This window comes from Choloepus didactylus, chromosome 4 (genome assembly GCF_015220235.1).
Source record: "Choloepus didactylus isolate mChoDid1 chromosome 4, mChoDid1.pri, whole genome shotgun sequence".
NCBI lineage: Eukaryota > Metazoa > Chordata > Mammalia > Pilosa > Megalonychidae > Choloepus > Choloepus didactylus.
In genome coordinates, this window is record NC_051310.1 from 113,967,161 (window position 1) to 113,979,355 (window position 12,195).

Below are 12,195 nucleotides of genomic sequence, written 5' to 3' on the forward strand. Positions count from 1 at the left end.
TCTAGTTGTCATCAAGTAGTAAACATCTACAATATTTAGTAATCTCTGCTGTATTGATCTGTGTTATAAATTCATATTTTTTGTCTAGGTTTTCTTGAAGTAGGAATATGCTAACATTTTTCAACTTAATTGTGTAATCAAAGTTATTAAGCATCTGGTCTGTGTAAACCATCTCTTTCTCTAGAGCAGTCAAGTGCTTTTGGAGGAAGAAGCAAGTGCAGTGGCCAGCTGTTGACATTTTTTGAGAATCTTTACATGTCAGCTTTTCTTGCCCAGATTCCATCAGTTAAATCTTTCTTCATGTATTAATTTATATATTTATTGAATAGCTGATTTTTTTTGATAGAGTGATCATATAGTTGGTTATCTAAATTAGGACATTTTCATGAGTGAAAGGAGGCACTTACAATACTTCAGGACAACAGACATAAACTGGGCTCTCCTTGGCAAACCAGGTTACATGGTCATCCTATTCATTGAGCACTTTATGCTGGTTGCTGGAGAGTCAGAGATTATATAATATTTGGTATCTTCAATCTGGTGAGGAAGCAGACATGTAAACAAATATAATACATTTATAAAATGGCATGAGAGGTGTATAATGGAAGCATTAAATCTCTCTCAGTCAATGAAGGCTTTCCAGGAGAGGTGAAACTTAATCTGAGGTTCCAAATGATGAGTGCACTCTGCAGAGGCCTGGCAGGCATTTTAGTATGTGCAGAGGCATGGGGGCATAGGAACTCCATCTTACAGAGAGTAAGAGCATGATTACTCATTATCATCATGGTTTAAGCCATAAATTTGTTATACATTCTCTTTTTTAAGTATGAGCTAGTTTTATACATACATACCTAAATGTGTTTGTGTGTGTGTGTGTGTGTGTAGTCTTGAGAAGTTTCCCATCCAGGGAACCTCAAACCCATCCTGAATAAGCACCAGGTATAGATGTTTCATTGCCTTCTTATGCAAGTTGGCAGCCTGTTCTTTGGGAAATTAAATTGTACTGATCCCAGATAGGCTTCAGGGAAGCACATGACCCACTCTTCATTCAGGCCCCTATAAAAATCACAATCCAGTGTAATTGAGCAGTTTCTCATCTGAACCAGAATAACCTGGAGTAGTTGTTTAAGATGTAGATTCTTGGACCCCTCACCAGACCTTGAATCAGAATATCTGGATGTGGGACTCTGCATTTTTACCAAACTCATCAAATAATTTTCATGCTAACAGGTTTAAATAGCTTAAGAGATGCATGTGGATCTGTGCCACATGCTGGCCTCTAGGTCCAGAGTCCTCCTAGGGAGGGGGAAACACAGGTAGAAGGACAATCTATTCTATGCTCTGGCTGAAAGGATGGGTTTGTAAATGCATTGCCTCTTTATGCAAGATGCTTCTGTTTTGATTGTTGACATAGCTGGAAAAACATATGGTTTGTATCAGACTCAAAACCCAATTCTGTAGTTACTAGTTGAGTTACCCAAGAGAAGTTGCTTAAACTTTTAAAACTCTGATTTCTCAGTTTAAAAATATGGATACTACCTGCCTTGCAGAATAGCAATACACATGAAAAATGCCCAGGGCAGTATCTGCAGGCAGACACTCAATAAATGATAGCTATTATTTTCACCAGTCTGATACTGCTATAAGCCCTACTTTGCACCTGCAACAGTATTTTTTCCTCTGGATGGCAGCAAGAGCCTGTGGAGATGCTTTGGTCTACAACAGAAGGAAAAAGGATTTCAGAGCAGTAAAGGATCCATGATTTAGTAGCCCAAAATTTCTTTATAGCAATGATGAAATGAGGTCCAGCAACAGCTAGCTAGTGACAACCCCAGTATTAGAACCCAAAGACTACAGTAGAGTGTATTTAAATTTAAAAAAAGGATTTGGTTTTGGGTTAAAAAGAGATGTTTCTGAGTGTAAATTTTAACTGTTTTCAAGAATGGCTGCTGAAAGGATGTTTATTGCTTTTATACTTTATATTGAAGGCAGTGCAACTTACTGTCACTGTTTTGCTTTATACTATCTTTAGAGGCAGAGTCTTTGAGTCAGAGAGATGTAGTGTGAACCCTGACTCTCCCCAATAACCATAAGCCTAAGATGGTTACTTAATTTCTCTGAATCTGTTTCCTTATCCACAAAATGAAAATCATACCTCTGCAAGGGTTGTCATGAGGAACAGAAATAACATACGTAACACAACTAGCACAGTGCCTAGAATGTCATTTTTAGCTAACATTTATTGAGTACTGGCCACATTTCTAAGACATGACATGAGCAATCTTATTTTATCTTTACAATTACCCTGTGATTGTGCAATTACCTCATTTTTCCGGATGAGGTAGCCAAGGTATACAAATGTTAAATATTAAGTGATAGAGCTGTAATTCAACTCTTGATAGTCTGACCATTCTACTTCCCTATCTATGTGGAAATATTTTCATCCTTGATCAGGGAGTTTAATGTGTTAGGGTTTGATATTCAGAAACTAAGAAATGAAAACACATGTTAATTGAGTTCCCATTATACAGGTACTGTGCTAAACAGTTTCAAAAAGATTTTTTTCATTTTAGTCATCACTGTCTCTTACCTTGAAGAATTCATAGTACGTTCTGGAACCCTGCAGATAAGACGCTGCTTCATTTTGTAGTAAAACAGCGCAACTCTTGTTTTCCAGGATTCTTCATTGCTGTGCTTCTTCTAGAAGGTAAACTATCACTTCAGTATTTAGGAGAGGAATCTTAATGAGATACTAGACTGGCAGATGCTACAAAAGATGTGGTACCTTTGTTTAGGAACTTTACAGCTGTTTGGGAGCTTTTATTTTAAAAGTGTAAGATTTATTGGAAACAATCCAAATGACCTTCAGCAGACGAATAGGTAAACAAAATGTGATATATACATAAGATGGAACACTGTGCAGCAGTAAGACGCAACAAGGTCCTGAAATTTGGCAATATGGATGAACCTTGATGATACAATGCTGAGTGAAATAAGTCAGACACAAAAGGAGAGATACTGTATGTTACCACTTCTGTGAACTCTTTGAACAATGTAAAAATCAGTGTCTTATATAATGTGGAATATAGGGGACCTAATGATAGACAGAAGCTAGTGAGGGGGAATGATAATCTAAATGTTAATGATGGTGAATTCAAAGGTATGGGAATGGATAGGGTGACGATTGTTTGTTAATGGAATTATAAGTATCAGAACTGCATTGAAGGTGAATAGGATTGAAAGAGGTTGTTTAAAGGCGTGTTTCCCACAGACCAGCCCCACAAATATAGTTAGGTGCTTAGGTATGACACTAACACAGAGAGTTGTAAACAGAAGGGTAAATGGGAAAAATCTACCTATTGCATACTAGGGACTATAATTAATAGGAATACCACCCTAGTACCAGACAAACACTAGGGACAAATAATTAAGTGCTGACAAGAGCTATGAGGTGTTTTGGGTCATGAGAATTGTTTAAAATGGAGAATGATGAGAATTGTAAAACTAAGAGACGATAATGTGAGATATGGATGGATGATCGTGGACATAACATATGCTATGTGAACTTTGGAACCACTGCTTTATAAATCAAGCCCTCATAGAAAGGATAAATATCACCAAAAGTTGGTTCTTTGAGAAGATCAACAAGATTGACAAGCCCCTAGCTAGACTGACAAAATCAAAAAGAGAGAAGACCCATATAAACAAAATAATGAATGAAAAAGGTGACATAACTGCAGATCCTGAAGAAATTAAAAAAATTATAAGAGGATATTATGAACAACTGTATGGCAACAAACTGGATAATGTAGAAGAAATGGACAATTTCCTGGAAACATATGAACAACCTAGACTGACCAGAGAAGAAATAGAAGACCTCAACCAACCCATCACAAGCAAAGAGATCCAATCAGTCATCAAAAATCTTCCCACAAATAAATGCCCAGGGCCAGATGGCTTCACAGGGGAATTCTACCAAACTTTCCAGAAAGAACTGACACCAATCTTACTCAAACTCTTTCAAAACATTGAAAAAAATGGAACACTACCTAATTCATTTTATGAAGCTAACATCAATCTAATACCAAAACCAGGCAAAGATGCTACAAAAAAGGAAAACTACCGGCCAATCTCCCTAATGAATATAGATGCAAAAATCCTCAACAAAATACTTGCAAATCGAATCCAAAGACACATTAAAAAAATCATACACCATGACCAAGTGGGGTTCATTCCAGGCATGCAAGGATGGTTCAACATAAGAAAAACAATCAATGTATTACAACACATTAAAAACTCGAAAGGGAAAAATCAATTGATCATCTCAATAGATGCTGAAAAAGCATTTGACAAAATCCAACATCCGTTTTTGATAAAAACACTTCAAAAGGTAGGAATTGAAGGAAACTTCCTCAACATGATAAAGAGCATATATGAAAAACCCACAGCCAGCATAGTACTCAATGGTGAGAGACTGAAAGCCTTCCCTCTAAGATCAGGAACAAGACAAGGATGCCCGCTGTCACCACTGTTATTCAACATTGTGCTGGAAGTGCTAGCCAGGGCAATCCGGCAAGACAAAGAAATAAAAGGCATCCAAATTGGAAAAGAAGAAGTAAAACTGTCATTGTTTGCAGATGATATGATCTTATATCTAGAAAACCCTGAGAAATCAACGATACACCTACTAGAGCTAATAAACAAATTTAGCAAAGTAGCGGGATACAAGATTAATGCACATAAGTCAGTAATGTTTCTATATGCTAGAAATGAACAAACTGAAGAGACACTCAAGAAAAAGATACCATTTTCAATAGCAACTAAAAAAATCAAGTACCTAGGAATAAACTTAACCAAAGATGTAAAAGACCTATACAAAGAAAACTACATAACTCTACTAAAAGAAATAGAAGGGGACCTTAAAAGATGGAAAAATATTCCATGTTCATGGATAGGAAGGCTAAATGTCATTAAGATGTCAATTCTACCCAAACTCATCTACAGATTCAATGCAATCCCAATCAAAATTCCAACAACCTACTTTGCAGACTTGGAAAAGCTAGTTATCAAATTTATTTGGAAAGGGAAGATGCCTCGAATTGCTAAAGACACTTTAAAAAAGAAAAACGAAGTGGGAGGACTTACACTCCCTGACTTTGAAGCTTATTATAAAGCCACAGTTGCCAAAACAGCATGGTACTGGCACAAAGATAGACATATAGATCAATGGAATCGAATTGAGAATTCAGAGATAGACCCTCAGATCTATGGCCGACTGATCTTTGATAAGGCCCCCAAAGTCACCGAACTGAGCCATAATGGTCTTTTCAACAAATGGGGCTGGGAGAGTTGGATATCCATATCCAAAAGAATGAAAGAGGACCCCTATCTCACCCCCTACACAAAAATTAACTCAAAATGGACCAAAGATCTCAATATAAAAGAAAGTACCATTAAACTCCTAGAAGATAATGTAGGAAAACATCTTCAAGACCTTGTATTAGGAGGCCACTTCCTAGACTTTACACCCAAAGCACAAGCAACAAAAGAGAAAATAGATAAATGGGAACTCCTCAAGCTTAGAAGTTTCTGCACCTCAAAGGAATTTCTCAAAAAGGTAAAGAGGCAGCCAACTCAATGGGAAAAAATTTTTGGAAACCATGTATCTGACAAAAGACTGATATCTTGCATATACAAAGAAATCCTACAACTCAATGACAATAGTACAGACAGCCCAATTATAAAATGGGCAAAAGATATGAAAAGACAGTTCTCTGAAGAGGAAATACAAATGGCCAAGAAACACATGAAAAAATGTTCAGCTTCACTAGCTATTAGAGAGATGCAAATTAAGACCACAATGAGATACCATCTAACACCGGTTAGAATGGCTGCCATTAAACAAACAGGAAACTACAAATGCTGGAGGGGATGTGGAGAAATTGGAACTCTTATTCATTGTTGGTGGGACTGTATAATGGTTCAGCCACTCTGGAAGTCAGTCTGGCAGTTCCTTAGAAAACTAGAGATAGAGCTACCATTCGATCCAGCGATTGCACTTCTCGGGATATACCCGGAAGATCGGAAAGCAGTGACACGAACAGATATCTGCACGCCAATGTTCATAGCAGCATTATTCACAATTGCCAAGAGATGGAAACAACCCAAATGTCCATCAACAGATGAGTGGACAAATAAAATGTGGTATATACACACGATGGAATACTACGCGGCAGTAAGAAGGAACGATCTGGTGAAACATATGACAACATGGATGAACCTTGAAGACATAATGCTGAGCGAAATAAGCCAGGCACAAAAAGAGAAATATTATATGCTACCACTAATGTGAACTTTGAAAAATGTAAAACAAATGGTTTATAATGTAGAATGTAGGGGAACTAGCAGTAGAGAGCAATTAAGGAAGGGGGAACAATAATCCAAGAAGAACAGATAAGCTATTTAACGTTCTGGGGATGCCCAGAAATGACTATGGTCTGTTAATTTCTGATGGATGTAGTAGGAACAAGTTCACTGAAATGTTGCTATAGTATGTAACTTTCTTGGGGTAAAGTAGGAACATGTTGGAAGTTAAGCAGTTATCTTAGGTTAGTTGTCTTTTTCTTACTCCCTTGCTATGGTCTCTTTGAAATGTTCTTTTATTGTATGTTTGTTTTCTTTTTAACTTTTTTTTTCATACAGTTGATTTGAAAAAAGAAGGGAAAGTTAAAAAAAAAAAAAAGAAAAAAGACAAACAAGGAAAAAAAAAACAAAAAAAAAAAAACGATGTAGTGCCCCCTTGAGGAGCCTGTGGAGAATGCAGGGGTATTCGCCTACCCCACCTCCATGGTTGCTAACATGACCACAGACATAGGGGACTGGTGGTTTGATGGGTTGAGCCCTCTACCATAAGTTTTACCCTTGGGAAGACGGTTGCTGCAAAGGAGAGGCTAGGCCTCCCTGTATTTGTGCCTAAGAGTCTCCTCCTGAATGCCTCTTTGTTGCTCAGATGTGGCCCTCTCTCTCTGGCTAAGCCAACTTGAAAGGTGAAATCACTGCCCTCCCCCCTACGTGGGATCAGACACCCAGGGAAGTGAATCTCCCTGGCAACGTGGAATATGACTCCCGGGGAGGAATGTAGACCCGGCATCGTGGGATGGAGAACATCTTCTTGACCAAAAGGGGGATGTGAAAGGAAATGAAATAAGCTTCAGTGGCAGAGAGATTCCAAAATGAGCCGAGAGATCACTCTGGTGGGCACTCTTACGCACACTTTAGACAACCTTTTTTAGGTTCTAAAGAATTGGGGTAGCTGGTGGTGGATACCTGAAACTATTAAACTACAACCCAGAACCCATGAATCTCGAAGACAGTTGTATAAAAATGTAGCTTATGAGGGGTGACAGTGGGATTGGGAATGCCATAAGGACCAAACTCCACTTTGTCTAGTTTATGGATCGATGTGTAGAAAAGTAGGGGAAGCAAACAAACAGACAAAGGTACCTAGTGTTCTTTTTTACTTCAATTGCTCTTTTTCACTCTAATTATTATTCTTGTTATTTTTGTGTGTGTGCTAATGAAGGTGTCAGGGATTGATTTAGGTGATGAATGTACAACTATGTAATGGTACTGTAAACAATCGAAAGTACAATTTGTTTTGTATGACTGCGTGGTATGTGAATGTATCTCAATAAAATGATGATTAAAAAAAAAATAAATAAATAAATAAATCAAGCCCTCGATCTTGAGGCTTGCTCTGGTGAAACTTATGGTTGTTAAGGGGAAGCAAAGCCCACCTATAATTATGCCTAGGAGTCACCTCCAGAGAACCTCTTTTGTTGCTCAAATGTGGATTTTTTCTCTCTAAGCCTAACTCTGCAAATAAATTCATCACCCTCCCCGCCATCGTGGGACAGGACCCCCCAGATGAATGAGTCTCCCTGGCAATGTGGGACAGAGATTCTGGGAACGAGCCTGACCCTGGCATCGAGGGATTGAGAATGGCTTTTTGACTAAGGAGGAAAAGAAAGGCAACAAAATAAGGTTTCAGTGGCTAATAGAATTAAAATAGAGTCAAGAGGCTGTCCTGGAGGTTACTTGTATGCAAGCTTCACCTAGATGTGCCAAATGACCACAGTATGATAAGTCCAAATCAACAGTAGTCCTTAAAACCTTAGAGAATACCCAGATCCCTATCTGAGATTCTATAAAAAAGTTTCACTCACCAAGTTTATTCTTCAGAATCTTAAATCCTTCAGAGAACTCCTATGCCAGCTGTGCCGATTTGAATGTGTTATGCCCCCCAAAACACTATTATCTTTGATGTAATCTTGTGTGGGCAGATGTATCAGTGTTGATTAGATTGTAATTCTTTGAGTGTTTCCCTTGGGTGGGTGATGACTCTAATTGGATAATTTCCATGGAGGTGTGGCCCCACCCTTTCAGCATGTGCCTTGATTAGTTTACTAGAGCGCTATATAAGCTCAGACAGAAGGAGCGAGCTTGCTACAGCTAAGAGGGACACTTTGAAGAATGCACAGAAGCTGAGAGAGTAGCTGCATATGAGGGACAGTTTGAGGACAGCCGTTGAAAGCAGACTCTTGCTCTGGAGAAGCTAAGAGAAGACAAACACCCCAAGAGCAACTAAGAGCAATGTTTTTTGAGGAACTGCAGCCTAGAGAGGAACGTACTGGGAGAAAGCCATTTTGAACCCAGAACTTTGGAGCAGACGCCAGCCATGTGCCTTCCCAGCTGACGTGTTTCCTAGACACCATTGCCCATCCTCCAGTGAAGGTACCCAATTGCTGATGTGTTACCTTGGACACTTTGTGGCCTTAAGACTGTAACTGTGTAACAAAATGGACCCTGTTTTGTAGATGCCAGTCTATCTCTGGTGTTTTGCATCCCAGCAGCATTAGCAAACTAGAACACCAGCTAAGTCCCAAAACCCAGAGGCAATAGCCTTTTCAAGAACATCAACCAGATGTGTCCCCTTTTCCCATAAATGTCAACACGCCTTTTCAACATGAACAAGTTAAGGTGGTCACTGTCTAGATGTCCCTGAAGATTGGGAAAATGATTAAACTAGAGGAAGGGGTTGTAACAGACAAGATGGAATTTAATAATGGATTATGAATACTGAATCTCTGTAATTTTCTTTTTCTTAATTGCTAGGGTATTAGAATAGCTTGAAGGAAAGAATTGAAATGGTGGAACTGTAACACATAGCATCCTTTGAAATTTGTTCTATAGCTACTTGTTAATTCGTGATTTGAAAGCTATCATCTTTTTGTATATGTATTTCACAATGAGGAAATAACTGAATCTATGGTACTGTAACTCGTAACAATTTTGGAAATTTCCTGTATAACTGCTTGTTAAATTATACTTTGAAAGATATTACCTTTTTGATATATATGTTATATTTCATAATGGGGAAGTGACTGAAACTGTGGAACTGTGACCCATGATATCCTTTGAAATTTGCTCTAACTGCTTGTTAAATTGCACTTGGAGAATTATCACTTCAATGTATATGTTATATTATTCAATTAAAAAATGAAAAAAAAAGTTTAATAATGAGCAAACATTGACTTTTCCAAGAAGCTCAAATACTGTTTTCATTAAATAGTCATTTTTGTGTGCAGGCTAATGTTTTTAAGTTTTATTGGAAACTGGAGAGGGGAGATTATCAAAGAGGGGAAGCTTTGAGGAAAAGCTATTGTAAAGATTCAATATGTCTCTCCTAGATTTATAGACTCTAAAATCTTAGAATTGTAAAGAACTTGGAGATCATATGGTCCAATCTTGGACTTACTTTACAGATAAGGAAACCAGACCTAGAAAGAGGAAATGTCTTCCGCAAGAAGATAACTCAGGTTTCTTAACTTCTGGATCATAACTTCTGTTTGTTTGGGTCTTTAGGTAGCAAGCTATAGAATAACCATGTCAGCATCTTTCTTGGGTAGTTCCGGAATCCCCGCTTGGTATATGATACTTATAATATAGTGCAATATGCATTTGACCCAGACTTGGTCTGGCAGTAAAGAAACAGCATTTCATTTTATGGGTGCCAGCATAATTGGTATATAACACGCAATTAATTGTTACTCTGAGAAGCTTTAAGAAGATGGTATTTTAAGAATTAGATTTGTCTGAAAAATCAAGTGTTTTGTTTCTCTTTTAGTTTTTCACACATCCACAGTTCTTGGAGGTAAAATAGGGTTATTCACTCTGTCGGCTTGAGTAGAGGGAGGCATTCGAAGAGGAGGGAGGAAATATGCGAAAGTCTAGAGGCCTGAGACTAACCTGGGGTGTTTGGGGACCTTCAAAAAGTTGGTATGATCAAAAGGGAGAAGTGAAATGAAAAAAAAAAAAGTTTCAGTGGCTGAGAGATTTCAAATGGAGTTGAGAGGTCACTCTGGAGGGCATTTTTATGTGCTATACAGATATCTCTTTTTAGTTTTTAGTGTATTGGAATAGCTAGAAGGAAGTAAATACTTGAAACTGCAAGCCGGTAGCCTTGATTCTTTAAGGTGATTGCGTAACTATGTAGCTTACATGGTGTGACTGTGTGATTGTGAAAACCTCGTGACTCAGACTCCCTTTGTCCAGTGTATGAACAGATGAGTAGAAAAATGGGGACAAAAAACTAAATGAAAAATAGGGTGGGATGGGGTGGTGGTGGAATGTTTTGGGTGTTCTTTTTTACTGGTTTTTTTTTTTTGAGTAAGAAAAATGTTCAAAAGTTGATTCTGGTGATGAATGCACAACTGTATGCTGGTACTGTGAATCAAAAGTTGATTGTACACTGTGGATGATTGTAGGGTATGTGAATATATCTCAATAAAACCGTATTTTAAGAAAAAAGAGTTGGTATGATCAGACCACACTGATCCCATGGACAGCCCAGTCTGTAGAGCTCGAACTTTAGCTTGAAGGCAGTGGGGAGCTATGGAAGGATTTAAAGCAGGGGAGTCGTACAAATACAGTTTCTTTTAATTTTTTTCACACAATATATGAATATATTCTTATATAAATTCAAACACTAAATATAAAGCCAACACTCTACCACCCCTTCCATCCCCAATTCCTCCTCAGAGGTAACCACTATTCTGTTCAATGTGTATTCTTCCCAACCTTTTAAAAAATGCATTCAGTTATGTATATGTGCATGCAAAGCTATATCTAGGGTTATTTTGTAGGTGTGATTTAAAACTAATATTATCCTGTCAAAAGATCAATTAAGAGGGTGGAGCTTGAGTTTGGGCATCTGACAGCCAGCTGACCATCTATTTACTTTAGCCTGGTGTCCACAGCATAGTTAGTGAACATTCCAGTTGTTAAATGTGAGTCTAACCAGGGATTAGTGCTGTGGGAACCATCTGGCAGACTCCAAACACAACAGCTGCAAACCCTCACAGCTGTGCCCACAAGGTCTGCCTTCATGGTAGTAGGCCCTGGGTCAAAAGTTTGCTGTCTGCAGTTGTGCATTACAGGACAGCTGGAATTCACAGATATTAAATGTTCCTTGTTCAGATTAGGAAATGTACAATCTGCTTGCCATGTGTTCTAGAGCAACTGAGGACCTGAACATGACCATGGGGTCCTTTTCTATAGGAAACATTCAAAACATTATTTTTGTTAGTTATCACCAAACTAATAGAAAAGGATATGTGTGTGTGTATCTCTTAATATATACAGGCCTATTCATAGTTTTAGTCTCATTAGGGCAATTATTAAAGTGAGATCTAGGGATGTAGAGTCTAGGGAATACAATTTTAGGAATACATGTGGATAGATTTATTTATTCACTCATTCATTCACCTTTTATGGCCAGACCATGTGCTAAGCTCCCAGCCCATCTGGGGAGATACACCAATAACTAATATAATGAGTGCCAATAATGGGTTTTACATACATCCATGACATGCCAGTTATTCCATTCATTAAAACTACTCCCAAATTTTGAAAAAAAGCCTCCAAGATTAAAATCTTTGTTTTTTAAACATGCCCCATACACCTATATGGTGTTTATAATGAAAGATTACTTCCTGTGACTGACTGCAATTCCAAAAGAGGTGATTTGGAGAAAATCAGGTGAGCTTATCCTGCTCTTGAGAAATGACTGGGATTTGTCCAAGTTCTCGACTGGGACCCAAGGTTCCTGAGCGGAAGGGCAGAGATCATGACTAA